At 36.6% G+C, this 16,328-nt stretch overlaps 1 protein-coding gene across 3 annotated transcripts in view; it reads left to right on the plus strand.

Annotated features, from left to right (window-relative positions):
- The window catches only part of LOC111056050, a 660,186-nt gene that overhangs the window by 553,596 nt on the left and 90,262 nt on the right, over positions 1 to 16,328 (plus strand). The gene's annotated exons all lie outside the window — the stretch shown is intronic.

The following is a 16,328-nucleotide window of genomic DNA, read 5'->3' on the forward strand; positions in this document are numbered from 1 at the left end:
TTGAGAAAAATGGTGGACAATCACTAAAAAACCATGTTTTTCACGGTTTTCTCAAAAACGGCTTTAACGATTCTCTTCAAATTTATACCATGGATAGCTATTCATAAGTCCTATCGACTGACATGAGTCTCATTTCTGGAAAAATTGCAGGAGCTCCATGATATTCTTGAGAAAAATGGCGGATAATTACTAAAAAACCATGTTTTCACGATTTTCTCAAAAATGACTTGACCGATTTTTTTCAAATTCATACCCTGTATAGTTATTTATCAGCTCTATTAACTGGCATGAGTCTCCTTTCTGGAAACTAATGGGGGGTCCACCCCATCCTTGAAAATTGGACTTTGTAACCTCCTTCTCGTGCATGAGGAAGGTAGGTAGAGCAGTTCAAAAAGAACACATAGTCGAGATATTTCATCTGTAGAACAGCTGTTTTGACGACTTTTAAAGAATATCATAGAATTTCACAATTTACACAAAGGAAAAAGTACTCTAAAAACAATTATATATACACAAATACAGTAGTCTGATCGTAGTTTCAAATATGTTGCTGCCAATCGTCATTATGTTATTCCCCTAAATTATCCTCCTTTAAGAATGGGGCTTACTGTTCAATGAGCAAGGAAAATTGTGTGAGTGCGCCACACCAGATTTTTTTTTCTGTGAACGTCGGATCAAAGTATGAGTACATGAACCATCATAATAGAAACTATATTGGCTCATTCAAATACCATATGAACAGGTATTTTTTAATAACATTGTAGACAATATGAGTCGGATAAGGATTAAACTCTAGACTCTATAATATTAAATTCATATCAAACAATTTTACTAGTCGATTTATAACATGTTAACAATTGATGTTCTTTCAAATTCCATGTTGTCATCTTATAATGATAGCATTCAGCTCGAGCTTCGAAATCTAGCTAATAGCTAACTCCTGGTTTATTTGTTATCTCGAGTTTATTTGTCATCTCAAGTTATCTCAAGCTATCATTTAAATTATTATCCATCAGTTATCATTTTATAGTTATCATTCAAATTACTAATTAGGCTCATTCGTGGTCATTCAATAGATTCTGTAAAGAGATAATGCTGATATTTTCGGAAGCAGATTCACATTAAATCTTAATAATTTGGCAGAATCACTCAATAGACATTATCCGTGAAGTGATGCACTTTTTCTGGAAATTATTATCAGATGATGAACATCGTGCATCAATATAAATTTATATAATTGGAATAAATAGGCGCTTCATATACTTATCAATTTCACTTAGATAGAAATAACTATCTGCTATGTTGTAATAATATTGAGCTAAATGACATGAGCATGATCATGCTGTGATTAATGATGTGATATTCCTTTGAAATCGTCAACTGATGTATCGGACGCATTGAATTCATAGAATGAGCTGAGCTGCAACCATGTCCCCGTCACCCGAGTAACAGTGTTTCAAGTTGACACATTTGAAAACTAGAAATTCTAGAATACCAAATAAGCAAAAGACCAAAGACGACTGCAGAGAATAGAATATGACACCATAGCATGCATCATCTATTATTAAAATGAAACTGTTGTTCTTAAAATGGAGGTTATTCGAGCTAGTTTTGAAAGTTAAGCCAGCTCCAGACATGCATCATTCGGCGAACACCGAGCAGCGACTCGCCGAATCGCTAGTAGTGTGGATGGATGTTTGTCTATTCAGCAAGCAGCGAAAATTCGTGCTCGTTGTTTCAGCCGGCTCCAGACATGCGGCATTCGGCGAACACCTAGCATATTCACCAAATCAAGAGTAGTGTGGATGGATGTTTGGTTTTCGGCAAGCAGTGAACATTCGTGCTCGTTGTTTTCCCGGTCGATGTGGGACTTTTGAACACATCAAAATGGACGAATGTTCATGTGAAATGTACATACCATTTTATGTTAATATAGAACTATAATCTAGAGATACTACCTCTCCGAAACAGATGGTGAAAAATTGGTAACTAAATTAATACCCAGTCCAATTTTGTAAGGTTGGCATTAAGTTGGCATTAAGAAGAAGGTTTCTAAACAAGATTTGAGTTCTTTGTTATCATGGGCGTACAAGGAAAATGCACTGAGTGCAATTTCTCCAAACTTTGATTTCCCATTAATTCTATAAACTATGAATATTGAATCATATCAAATCAAATAATCAATTATCAAACAAATGAAAAATATTTCATTTCTTGCAGTATGATATTATTTTGTGAAGAATCACTATATAAGGAAATTATTATTGATGTTAGAAATTAGAATTTGATCTCCTGAGAAATTTACTTTCATGGATTTACTGGTTTCTCCTTGTATGCCCAAGTATGTTGGTACCAAGTTGAAGAACTTAATATCTACTTTATATTATAATAAAGAAAAAGACTGGCTTATACACGTACGGGATAGGAAAATTATGTTTCATGCATTATCACGCCTAAACTACTGGACTGAAATTAACTTGAAATTTTGCATATAAAATTAACCGAAGATGGTTTTAGGCCTACTTCTAGCTCTTCAAGATTCTACTCGCTCATGTTTTTAATTAGTCAACTTTTAAAATAGACCCTTGCTGAGCACGGGTTACCTGCTAGTTAATGAATAATTCAAAACTTGATGAAAATCAATTTTAAATTTGGATAGATTGATAGTAAAACTTTCGTAAAAACATGAAACAAAATTTAAATTCACAAAATAAAGAATGAAACTACTTAATTTTTGAGCTCGAAAATATCACGTTCAACTTAGCCACAGAATAGGTACCTTAGCTACATAACAGCTGTTTCATGTTGACAGTAATTCAATTCAATTCAATTCAATTCAAAAAAACTCTTTATTCCTCATAGAAAACAAAACAATATAATTTACAATCTGCTGTCAGTTCTACATACTCTTACAAGAACTCATGCATAAGAATAATATTTTGTACAATAAAAAACACCAAAAATTAAAATTAAATCAAATAGAAAGTGGTTCTCAGAAAATACACAACCTAGTATTTTATCATGATTGAGATTCATAACTTATCAGGGAAGAGTCGTGAACCGACAGTGCTTTAATTCAGGAATGATCTTTACATGGACCTGAGGTCTGTGTGTGAAGACTAGTTCTTCGGATTGCCAATACGTTTGGAAGATTCCGAGGAATGATTCAGATTTTTGTGAACATTCACGTTAATAAGGATTGACTCTTTTTAAATGGATAATATGGTAAATTGATAATATTATACTAGATATTACAAAAACAACAGTTACAATAATCTGTTGGTGATTGTGTTTAATAGCACTATGTCATAGGGTATTGGTACGCAGACCTGTTGTCTGGATGACGATGACTATTTGACTAATCCACAAGAAACTGGCGCGGGCCATAACAGATTGACCAATTTGAGATATTGTAATGGTCTCAAGTTGTAGAATAATAATAATAATGAAGGGTTAGTTTAATGTTAAAAATGAATAATTAAAAAGAAAAAAATATATGTAGTAAAATGTGAAAAATATAATGTAAAAAATTAATAAATTTATAAACCACGTAGATTTGGAGGATGAGCCAGAGGGTGTCCCCAGAACCATGCGCGGGCTCTCATTCAGGTTAAAAAAAAATTGAAGAAAATTTATCAGAGCGCGAATATATTACAATTAGCTAGATATATATTGAAAATAAGATTAATAGATATTGAAAAAATAATGTCAATGAGATAAATTAATTCCAGGTTTCAATTATTTTTATGTTCAGTTCGGTTACCTATATGCCGACATTATTAGTCCTTCAGAGTTCTCTGACCCTATATTTGATAGCAACAGGCGTGTTTTCTTCTTGAATGTACCTGAGAGACTCAAATAGGTTCCAACTGGTAAAGTTGCTACTTATGTTTCTATAGAGAATTTCAGAAATATATGAAGGATTGGTTGTGGAATAGGACTTATAGAGATGGGAAGATAAAATTTGGATGTTTTGTGAATAGCGAGTATTATGTTGATGTGTGATTGTGGAGGAAATAGTGTTTTGATTTTTATATATATGAGTAAGGAGTGTTTTTATGAATAGTTGCCTAATTGTAAGAATAGCTGTTTCCTGAAAAAGTGCAATAGATGGGTGAAGTCTAGGTTTCTTAAAAGCTGTTTTAATGATTTCTCTTTGGACCACTGCGAGGGGTTCAAGCACTGTTTTAAAGGCTCCCCCCCCCCCAAGCAATGATGCTAAAGGAGAGGAGAGACTAAATATAAGCATAGTAGGCCATTTTGATTTCGATCTCATGGAGAATGTCAGTCAGCAAGCGAAAAGCATATATAAATTTGCGAACCCTAAACTTCAGGCGGTAGATGTGCTCTGACCATCTCATTCGGCTGTCAAAAACAACTCCTAAATACTTGTATGAGTCCACTTTCTCTATGCTTTCACACGTACATAGGTTGCTCAATGGATTATAACAATTATGTATTTTTATATTCTCAAGGTTGTAGTCTGTTATGGGGCGCAGAGATATTGGCATATGCTTTGTTTTTGATATATTAAGGGAAAGGGTGTTCTGGTCCAGCCATTTCTTCACCTGGAAAAGGTCCTGTGAAGCCTTGTTACGGACCTCCTCCCATGATCTTCCCTTCAAAAAAATAAGAGTATCATCTGCAAATAACATAATTTTCCCATTAAGTTGCAGTCTCGATATATTGTTGATGTAGATAAGGAAAAGCAGAGGGCCCAAGGTACTCCCCTGGATCACCCCATAATCCACATCTGTTTCATCACCCAAAACACCTGCTATGGAAACTGCCTGTCTCCTTTTAGAGAGGAAACTGCTGAACCAGGACAGGGAGATGCCACGGATACCTATATGTTCGATTTTTTTCAATAGCTTACTTCTATCTATGGAATCAAATGCTTTTTTTAAATCGAGTAAGACCATCATTGATTTTGTGTTTGAAGAAATAGCTTGGTTTATCTCTACATTTATATCAAAAAGTGCATCATTCAGTGTTTTGTCTTGCCTAAATCCATACTGGCATTGGCATATTATTTCATTTTCTTGAAGGTAAGTCGTCAATTGCTCCTTAACAATCTTTTCTAAGATTTTTGAGAAAACACTTAGCAGGGAAATAGGTCGGTAATTACTTTTATCATTATGTGCTCCAGATTTGAATATTGGAATTACTTTTGCTAGTTTGAAGGGGTCGGGAAATATACCGCTAAAAATACTTAAATTTATAAGGTGGAGAAGAGGTTTCAAGAAAAGATTTAAATTATTTTTGAGGAAAGTAGAAGAAACAGAATCATAACCAGGGGTGGAGCCACCACGCAAGCTGGACACGTGACGAATGACATCCTGCTCTGTGACTGGTTTCATTATAAAGTTTGAATGTTTAATGTACATATTATCATTTATAAGAGGCTCTCCTCTGCAATCTATATTGTCGGCTAGTTTCCTGCCTACTTCAGAAAAAAATTGTTAAAATCGTTGGATATGTTCTTATATAAATCTTGGGGAGAATCATGGTTAGTTGTGGAGAGGAATTTATGCACAGGGAATGAGTTCTTAGTTTTAGAATGACCAGCTATTTCATTAACTGTACTCCAGAACAATCTAGGATTTCCATAGTTAGCATTAAGTTGTGACCAATAGTGGATTTTTTTAGACTGTTTCAAGAGATTACTCAGTAGGTTTCTGTGATTTAGATATTGATTTTTCAAGTCAGTATTAAAGGGTTGTCTTTTCAAAGATTTACTCAATTTATCCCTTGTTCGAATGGCTGCAACAAGGCCAGATGTAATCCACGGTTTTAATTTTTTTGATTTGGCAGATTGATTAGGTAAATCTTTTCTTGATTTCTCGAAGCATTGTTTAATGTTTTGACAGAACATCTGAGCACACACATTGGTATCAACTGGCGAAGAAAGGCTCCCAGTCCACCCTCGCCAGGTTATCGTTAAGTAGGAGTTTGTCAATATAATATCTATTGCTTTTACTAGACTGCACATTCGATTGTTTTGGAGAATTTTTCAAATTCAAATTCAAATTCAAATTTATTTTGTCAATCAAAACAATTACAATTTCAAAGAAAATAGTATACATGACAGAAAATATAATCAGAAAATTCCTTAATAAACAAAAAATGAAATAGAATTAATCATATAACATGAGCTTAGTTTATCAAGAATGTATAAATGGGAAAGTATATATATAAATGTATACAATAATACTTATAATTTAAAAAATGATTTGACAAATTTTACTGAGCACAAAAAAATATAAAATTTTCGTCCGTGCTCAGGAGTTAAGATAAGATAAGCCCTTATGCAGTGTTATAAAGAGTGCCCATGCAGTGTTAAAAACCCAATGACCAAAAGAAAAAAAAATGAAATTATTATCAAGAAGAAAAATAAATAATAATAGAAACTGAGAATTTCCATTTTTAAAGGAAGAGAAAAAAGAAAAACAGCAATGAATGATACATTAAAGTAGTTACTCATCGTTATCCAGACAACAATCAATCAACCACTCGATACCAACCCTCAATCTCGTCAATGCAATGAGTAAGCAAAAACCTCCTAAGATTGATTCTGAAACGATGCCTCAGGAATGCTGAATCAATGATGTCTCGAGGCAACCTGCTGTAAAATCTGCCTTGCAAGAAGAGGAAAGATTTTTGGAAAAATGTCAAAAACGGCCTTGGAGTGCATAGCCTCTCCATTACTCTTGTACTGTAATGCCTTTCTGCTTGGATGAACGCGCCATCTTCAGTACCACTCAAAAACTGAATGATTACTTTGAAGACATACAAGTATCTTAGAGGCATGACATCCAATGATTGACAAGCATTCAAGAAGTCCCCACGTCTACATCCTCCATCAATGAGGCAGATCATAGACTTCTGAAGAGTGATTAGTGATTTCAGGTGGGTCATATATGTGCTGCCCCAGCACACCAGTCCATAAGAGAGACGAGATTGGGACAATGCAAAATAGATATTCCTTAAAACGAACCTTGGACACAATCTTTTCAAATGATGCAATCTGTGTAGTAGGCATCGAGAATATTTCTTCATAGAATCAATATGACTCTTCCACATCATATTGTCATCAACCGATAGGCCAAGATATTTGACTACCTGAGATTGCTTTATTACTCCACATCCACAATGATCATCAGTACATCCAACACTGTGGAATTTCAGGGGGCTGAGAAGTCTGAAAGAACAAGATATTCCAAAGTTCAGATATGAAGTCTTCTCGATATTGAGACTTAATTTGTTGAAGCTGAACCATAGAGACAATAGTTTTAAATCATTGGACATGTCTTCATATAGCTCAACATCTGATCCAGCTCCATAGGATAGGGCTGTGTCATCTGCAAATACTGTGAATTTCCCCTTGAAGGGGCCTGAGTAGAGGTCATTGATGTAAATCAAAAACAAAGTCGGCCCCAAAACTGATCCCTGGGGAACTCCACAGGTCATTTCCTGAAAGGAGCTCATTCTGGAACCCACCTTCACAGCTTGAGAACGTCCATGTAGATAGGAATGGAACCATGCCAAGGGCAAGCCACGCACGCCAGCCAGCTCCAGTTTTTGCAGCAGAATCTCATAATTCACAGTATCGAATGCCTTCCGGATGTCCAAGAACATTCCAGCAACTCTTTTCATATCCTTTCTGTTGATGTTGCTTGAAATCTCTGAAATGAATTTTCTTAGAGCCAGCTCAGTGCCCAAGCCCTCTCTGAAACCAAACTGGCTCTTTGAGAAAAAATTGAATGAATTCAAAAAGCACATCATTCGAACCTTTATTAACTTTTCGAACAGTATTGCAACAATGGATAACAGTGATATAGATCTATAATTCTGAACATCCTTAGAGTTTCCCTTCTTTGGAATTGGTATAACCTTAGCCATCTTTAGTTTACTTGGAAAAGTGCCCTCAGAGAGACTCAAGTTGAATATGTGAGCAAGAACTGGACTGATGATATGGCAGATCTTTTTAAACATTATTGAGGTATATCCATCAATGCCTGGGGATTTTGAGCTGTTCAAACTACGTATAATTCCATTAATTTCCATGGAGTGAATTGGAGACCAGTACAATGAATAGGTACAGCGATCATCCCTGAATGAGTTGTAGTAATCATCAATTGATGATGATGGAAAAGGTGGTGGGGCAACTGACTTGGGAGAATCAATAAAATAGTTATTGAATGAATCAGCAATTTCCTGTTCATCCTCTACTACTTCATTGTTGTTTACAACTTTTGAAACACTTTGCTTTGATGAACCTCTACCTACCAACTCATTTATCAGTCTCCATTGTTTTTTGAGAAGCGATTGTTATGGCAATGATCAGTTACACAAGTATGAAGAACGGCAGAATTGATAGCCGACATATCATGATATCTCATAAACGCATGGACCAGGCACATACCTCCTGCCTCCGTCTCTCTAGTGGGCTTATCAATACATTGTACCAGGCCAGCTCCTGACAGACTGTTCAGATACCGATCGGTAATGACATTATTTTTCAATAGGTCGATATTTATGTCACCCATTAGAATGCATTTTCTATCTTTTGGGATGTTTCTGTAATAATTTTCTACTTCAGTAATAAAATTATCAATGTTACTGTCAAATGTTCTGTACAATCCTAATAAATTGAATACTTCCCCGCGATAATTGAAATCAAGACTCAAGACTCAGTAGATTACCTGAATTATCTGAATTACCTGAATTACCTTCCTCTTCACCAATACCAGCAATGCCGGATGGGTTGCGTCAAGAGTTTAAAATATAAATAACTTTTCACAATTTTCACATTTTCAACTATCGAGATGGCAGTACACGTCAGACAAGGCCTACCAAGTCATTAGGTAAAAAATTCCTGAATGGAATAAAACGGATTTCTCCCAAGCCAACACTTGAGTCTCAGGTTGAATGCTGGTGTGTTCAACATATTCAAATCCCCCAGCAGCCTATTGAAGATCCGCATGGCCAATGCAGGAAATGCATCACAGGTCTTTGACAAGCGACGGTATGGCACATCTATGAGACCTCGACTTCTAGTGTTGTGACCATAGAAGTCACTCCTTGTGTTGAACTTTTCAATATTTGCTTGCACATACACAGCACACAAGTAAATGTAATAACTGTAGATGGTCATTACACCTGTGGATTGGAAGAGAGGTAGACAATGATCCAGAAATCCGCTAGAGGTAATAATGCGGATGGCCCTCTTTTGCAGCTGGAAAACATCTTCACATTCAGAAGCATGACCCCACAGCAGCAGTCCATAGCTCAGGATGCTATGAAAAAGCGCATGGTACACTACCAGCAAGTAGGGCCTGCTCACCAACTGTGTCAACTTCCTAAGCAAATAGGTGACTCGTGTCAACCTCTTACCCTCAATACCCATCATATGGGTGCCCTCAATACGGCACTCCCAGGTGAGCCGTGGATCAATGGTGAATCCAAGGAGAGACACACTGTGAGCACTGATGGCCTGACTGCGACTCAGTGTACAGACCAATCTCTGTGTCTTTTCCACATTCAGTAGCAACTTATTTGTTTCCAATCAACCTCCAGCAGCATCAACAGCAAATCAGCCTCCTGCTGTACCTGGGCCAGATTTGGGCCGGAAAAAATCAATGTGGTATCGTCAGCAAAATTCAGTGCCCTACCCTCAAGATCAAGGTCATTGATTGCAATCAAAAATAATACAGGTTCTAGAACCGAGCCCTGAGGGACACCATGATTTATAGACAGAGCCCTTGAATTTGCACCTTCAATGGATATGACCTGTCTTTGATCCTTCAAGTATGATTTGAGAGCCTGGAGAACAGCTACACCCACACCATATCATTCGATCTTGCCAATCACTATTTCATGAGATACGCAGTCAAAAGCTTTACTCAGGTCACATAATGTCAGAGACAGGCAATTGGTTCCCTCAAAAGCTTCCTGAATCCTCTCGACAAGCTCAGCAACTGCTGTCATGGTCGACCTATTCTTTCTGAAACCATGTTGAAGATCAGAGAAAAGCTCACTAGTCTCGAAGAACTCCACCAGCTGCATCTTCATTACCGTCTCAAAGATCTTGGCAAACACTGGAATGACAGATATAGGTCTGTAGCTTTTCATGGTGCAAGGATCTCCTTTCTTATAGATAGGTACTGTGCGCGCAGTTTTCAACAAATCAGGGAAAATTCCAGCCCTCAAATACTTGTTTATAATCTCACACAAAGGGCGGGCGATTACATCAATAATGGCTTTCAACATGAGAGTAGTCATTCCATAGATATCCTGGCTGTTTAAAGTTTTAAAGTTGGACACAATTTTTATGATGTCAGTTGATGTCACTTCCCGCCAATGAAGTTTTCTCACTCCTCTTGACTTCACACTACCTACTGAATTCTCATTTGTAGCCGGTATAGCCGAGACAATCTGTTCAATATTCCGCTGAAGAAATTCGTTGAACTCATCAGGACTAGCCTCACAAGCAACTCCAGATGCTCTCAAGGGACCCCTGCTTCTGTTTATCAGATTCCATGCAGCTTTACAGGGGTTTGGTGAATTTGCAATCTCCTCAACATTGGCACACTTTTTGGCTTCATTGATCTTACATTTATATGTGTTCTTCGTTCTAGAATACAATACATGCCAGTTTTCTTCTTCCATTGGACAAGTACTGACTAAATAGTTGTCTCTCACCATCAGTAGCAAGCCCCTGGACAACTCAGGTGAAAACCAAGATCTCACTATTCTAGCTTTACTCTTAGGCTTATTTTAGACCTAAAATTATGCTTTAAAAGCTTCAATGGAAAAAATAAATTGAATATTTCATCAATTTTTCCAAAAAACGTATTATAAGCCTCTTCAGGCTCTTCCCCCTGAAGTTCACTATCCCAGTTGACCTGAGACACAGCATCTTTGAATCCAGGGAGGGCATCTTCATCAATCCTTCTAGCTCCTCTCGAATAATAGCAATACCAAGCAGGAAAGCGAGAAGATTCACTCACCATATGGATGTTGGCTGTCATCATTACCGCACTATGATCAGCAACAAGAGGATCGGTAACATATACTCTGAACCTCGAGGGATCCATATTTGTTGCAATGCTATTTAAACAGCGATCTCCTCTAGTGGGCACCTCAGATACAACATAGAGTCCATGAGTCCGCAGCAAATTCACAAAAGTTCTTGTAGCCGGTTCATTGCAGTTCAAGGCTATATTGAAGTCACCTCCAATAATAATATCCCCAGATGTACACCTGAATTTAGATAGACACACATCCAACTTATAGAAGAAATTTTCAATGTTTCCATTTGGAGAACGGTAGACACTAATAACAACAGTAGATGCATCAACCAGTTCAAGAGCTGCCACCTCAATATCCAAGTCTAAACAAAAAACACCCAGGTCTATTTCTTCAGTCCTCATATTGTTTCGCACATAGATTGACACACCACCCCCACGATGAGCTTTACTACAATAGGAAGCAGACAGCACCAGTTTCTCAATAAAGGAATAATGGGGACATTCCTCACTGCTTAACCAGTGTTCGCTGATACATAAAATGTCTAGTTTAGTGTCTGCACAAAAACGTTCAACCAGACCAAGTTTCGACCTCAAACATTGAACATTTAAGTAGCCGATACCAATCTTACCAGCATCCATTTCAACATATTTATAAGATGAGGTATTTGCTTGAATAGGCCAGAGGTATTTGACACTATTTCACACTGCCTAGTACAGGTCGCTTGGCTAAAAAATTGTTCTCTTTCCTATTCACAAACTCCCTAACCAAAGTTCCAGCCGGCCATAACTCAGAAGAAAATAATTCACTTTTTTTATTTTGCTGCACACCTACCTTGAACGATTTATAGTGCTTGAAGTTCGTCTTCAGTTCCACACATTCAACATTGAGCTTAAGATTTTTCAGGAAATCAAGTAGGTCATCCTTTGTCACTTCAGGAGCCAATCTTGAAACAAAGATCCAGTCAAATTTACTTATGGCTTTAATTTTACAAGTGGATTCACTATTACATGGTCGTGACCCAATAATAGGTTCGTTCCCATTCACATTCCAAGTTCTCGTTTTGTTCACCTTGACAGAATCAGCAAAGCCTCTCTTATGTTGAGCAGCGGCTTTAACGTAAGGTTTAGTAGGGTTAGGTTTAACAGTAATAACACTATTATTATTACATCTTGAGGTCATAGGATCATTATCGGAGACTAAAGTCTCACTTGTCAGATTATCACAGGCAGTTGCAGTTTTTGTAACACATACAAAGTCACTAGTCACATTTTTATTTGTCACACATGAATCAATTCCAGGTTCGTCATTTGAGGTTGAATCACAGTTATTTTCTATATTTACATCATAAAGTTTTGGATTATGAACAATCCTGTCATTATTTAACACGGAATCAACTGTCATATCAATCCTATCCTGTATTTGCTTGTTATTAAGTATTGTCACAGCTTGCCCAATGGATTTTGGGCTAGTCACATTTTGGGATTTCTCTACTATTTCTACTCTCTTGCACAACTGTAAATAATTTTCACTCATATTATTTAGTTCATCAAGAATTACACTCAATCTAATTTAATCTTTATTTACCGTAGATAAAATCGAATGTTCAGAGATAAACTTCCTAACCTTCAACTTACAAGGCGAACAGAACCACGACGTTTTGTCATCTAGATCTTGAATCTTCTTATATTCACTTGTAGATATATCAACACATTCAATATGAAACCATTTTGAACAGTATCCTTCGCAATTAATAGCACTATCATTATTAGAAACTAATTTAGAGCAAGAACCACAAATTGAGTCAACCACACCGTGCACTGCCATCTTGATCATCTCAGATTACATTCAGTTGACGAGTATTTGCTATTCCCAAAACGAGCAAGTGCTCGGCAAACCACGCATGTGTGCTCGTTAATCGGCAAATATCTAGACGAATAGTTCGCCGAGCGCCGAACATTCGCTGCTTGCCGAATGACACATGTCTGGAGCCGGTTTTTATGCGAGTTTGCTGAAATATGACCTCTGACGGATGATGTGATAGCTGCAACTTATATTGCATCATATGAATAATTGTTCCAATGAATCATTTCATATGTTATTCAAACTATCAATAATAATTCACTATTTATAAGAGCGTCAATTCCAATGAGCATTGTATTGTATCTCCAATATGTATTGTAATTACTCCAATCTCCTTATATTATGTATTATTGATTTATACAAATTTACTGATTATTAGAGAACATGAATTTTCCAATGTATTCTGATTCAAAACATCCCTTCCAATAATTTGAAACAGTGATATCCAAGGACTTTGTGTGGTAGTACAACACAAAATAAGCAATGAATAAATAAGCAATACGAATGGTGGTCAAGAGGGAGTGGGAGGATTACATATTCATTTATTTTACTAAGATGGACTGCTGTGAAGAAGGGATAGTGAACATACACAGTGTACTACACAGTAATATGCATCAGACAGTACTCACGGTAACACGTCTGTACTGTGCAAGAGAATTAAAAAAGTACTACTTGCAGGGGCAGGATAGGCAAGTAGCCAAACGTCGTTGATACTATGTATAACCTCACGCCGTAGCATAGAGACGGCACTCTACTCAACTCAAACAATCTTCCCCTTTCATGTCAATTCATCACCCTATTCAATCTCCCCTCCCTCTATCCTTCGTCAGCAGAGAAATAATATTCCATTTGCAAACTTGAGACATATTTCTTCTATTCAACTTTGTTCTGGATCATTTTTCTTACTTCGCCTCTGAGAGGAGATTAGAAACAACCATCTTGATTTATCGCCCTATTTAGAATACTGAGATGACATAATAGCTCCAGCTGGTGATACACAGGCTTCGAGATGAACAGCTAAGATAGAGTGCGACCAAGAAACTGTTTATCATTCCAAGATGTAATAACTCAGTTGCGCACTTATAATTGAAGCTTTGCCGAAGTAATAGTATTCTTTTGCGATTTTTTTGCGATTTTTAAGCACTGGATAAGAAGTATTTTTTACAAAAAAAAACAAGATTATAGCTTTTCCATTATAATTGACAATGATGATGATATGATGATACTAGAATGTGAATAAAAATTTTTCGCGAAATTGTATGATAAAATTGATGGTACTTTTTCAATTGAGATGTTAGAGTAACTTTCAATCAGAGTCAGTACACTGCTATAGTTGTAAATAACAATGCAACTATTTTCAAATGCATGTATAGATTTTCTCTTTCCATAAAAAGTATTGCTCTTTATCCAATAAAGTATGCAGTATTGGTATCACAAATACGTTTAACATCCAATATGTTTTTCAAAACTATACTCAACATCAGAACATTTCTCACAATGATTTTTGAACTATTTGATTATTTAACAATAATTTATTGTTAGATTTGTGTCTTACTGCTCGAAAAAGAATTCACCAGTTGGCTAGAACAAACCTGGAATGAGCAAGAATAGATGTTTCCATTCAGCAATATTATACTGGCATTGATGTTTTTATTGGCATAATTTTTAATTTTTTGTATTCGTCTCATAAAACTCTACGCCACTTTTCTAGCGTGTGTAACCTGGAAAGCGGATTCGCTAAATAGACTTTCTCTGAAAAGTTTGAGATTAACTGACAGAATTACAATAGATAACATAAAAGTGTGATCGAAATGACATACGAGTCTGAACATGGGCCTCCAAAATTGACTGAATGTGGAAGGAAAGTCAATCCAAAATTGACTGAATGTGGAAGGAAAGTCAATAACACATATGCAGAGAAATTCTGTGGAATTCTCAAAGGTATGCTGTATTCGGTTATTGAATTCTGGAAAAACATCCGAGTCTATTTGCAGGTCTTTTATTTTCCATCGAAGAAAGTAATATACAAAACAAGAGTGGAAGAGGTCCAAAGGCTGGACGCGTACAAAGAGCTTTATAGGAAGAAAAGAGTTGCTTCTTTTCTTCATAATATTTCTTGACTAGAAAAAAGATAGACTACCTTCATTCCCAATTCGGCCTTGTGAATATTCGGTTGTCGAGAGCGAAGGATGAAGGTCTGACAACGTAGGACAAAATCTGAAATCGTTCAAGAAGTGGAATAGTTCATTCAATTGAAAGTACAAATATCAAATATATTTAATCAATAGAAATATTGCATGGAGTAGATATGTGATTCAATTCGAGAATAAGTAAAATTGATCACTATTTACCATTCCATTTCCGGCTGAATGAAGACAAGATCAACGATAAAATTAGTGAAAAGGAATATTTTTCTTCCAATCCAACTATTACATAATATTTCTATTCAATTTTAAAATCAGAAGGTTAGGCAGTGGAGGGTTCTGAAATGTACACCGGATAAAATAACTTAGTTGCAAAAGAATGTATGACCGAGAATTACCGTATGAGCAACTACCTCAGTGTAAATAGTACTGTTGCATGAATTTTAATTTTTGTTAATTTCATTTCAAGATATTCTGTCTGTTGAATCAGTTGATTAGAAAACTTGAGCTAGGCTCAGTTGAAAAAACCCTTGCAATAGTTGGAGAACATCTTAAAAATGACCGGTACCGCTCTGCACCAAATCTCAGTTGCGAAAGGAGCAATAAGGTTCATGCTCTACTCGTATATTTCTCCAGCTATAATACTCAGTTGAATCTCCATAGACACAGACTGCTGGAATCGTCAGTAAGATTTATAGCGGGGTGAAGAGACTCGTTGAGAGGATTTTTTATGAGAATAATTGCGGTGATATCGTACCTGTTACAGGTTCGGAAGATGCGAAGATTGGGAAGAAGAGAGCCGATAAATCTGTGAAAGGACGGTGAGAGATTAGGCTGAATGAGAATGAGTGAGTTGAAACAAACCTGGGTCCGATAACCTGGGAGACGGCGTTGATATGCAAATCTGCGAGAATGAATGTGCAGGCACAAACCAGGCCGCCAATAGATGGAGAGATCTTTAAGAAAGACATATTACAGTAGAAAAAGGAGTGAGAGAAGACAGAGCAGAAAGAAAATTCAAATGAAACGAACACGAAAACGAGCCATAGTAACTGGAGTAGAGCCGACATGCCACCCACCACATTCAACGCTAAAGATATTTTTCAGACAAGCGACGACTCACGAGCCTACGGTATGAATTGATTCACCCAACTTTTTCACCTCCTATTTCTGTCCGGCCTTGGAAAGTTTAGGAAATTTCACCCAAGCATTACGCTATGGGGAACGCTTAAATGCGAATAGAATGGAGTTTCCAGTGTATGAGGTTTGTTATAGAAAGATTGTGAAACA

The sequence above is a fragment of the Nilaparvata lugens genome, chromosome 5 (genome assembly GCF_014356525.2).
Source record: "Nilaparvata lugens isolate BPH chromosome 5, ASM1435652v1, whole genome shotgun sequence".
Lineage (NCBI taxonomy): Eukaryota > Metazoa > Arthropoda > Insecta > Hemiptera > Delphacidae > Nilaparvata > Nilaparvata lugens.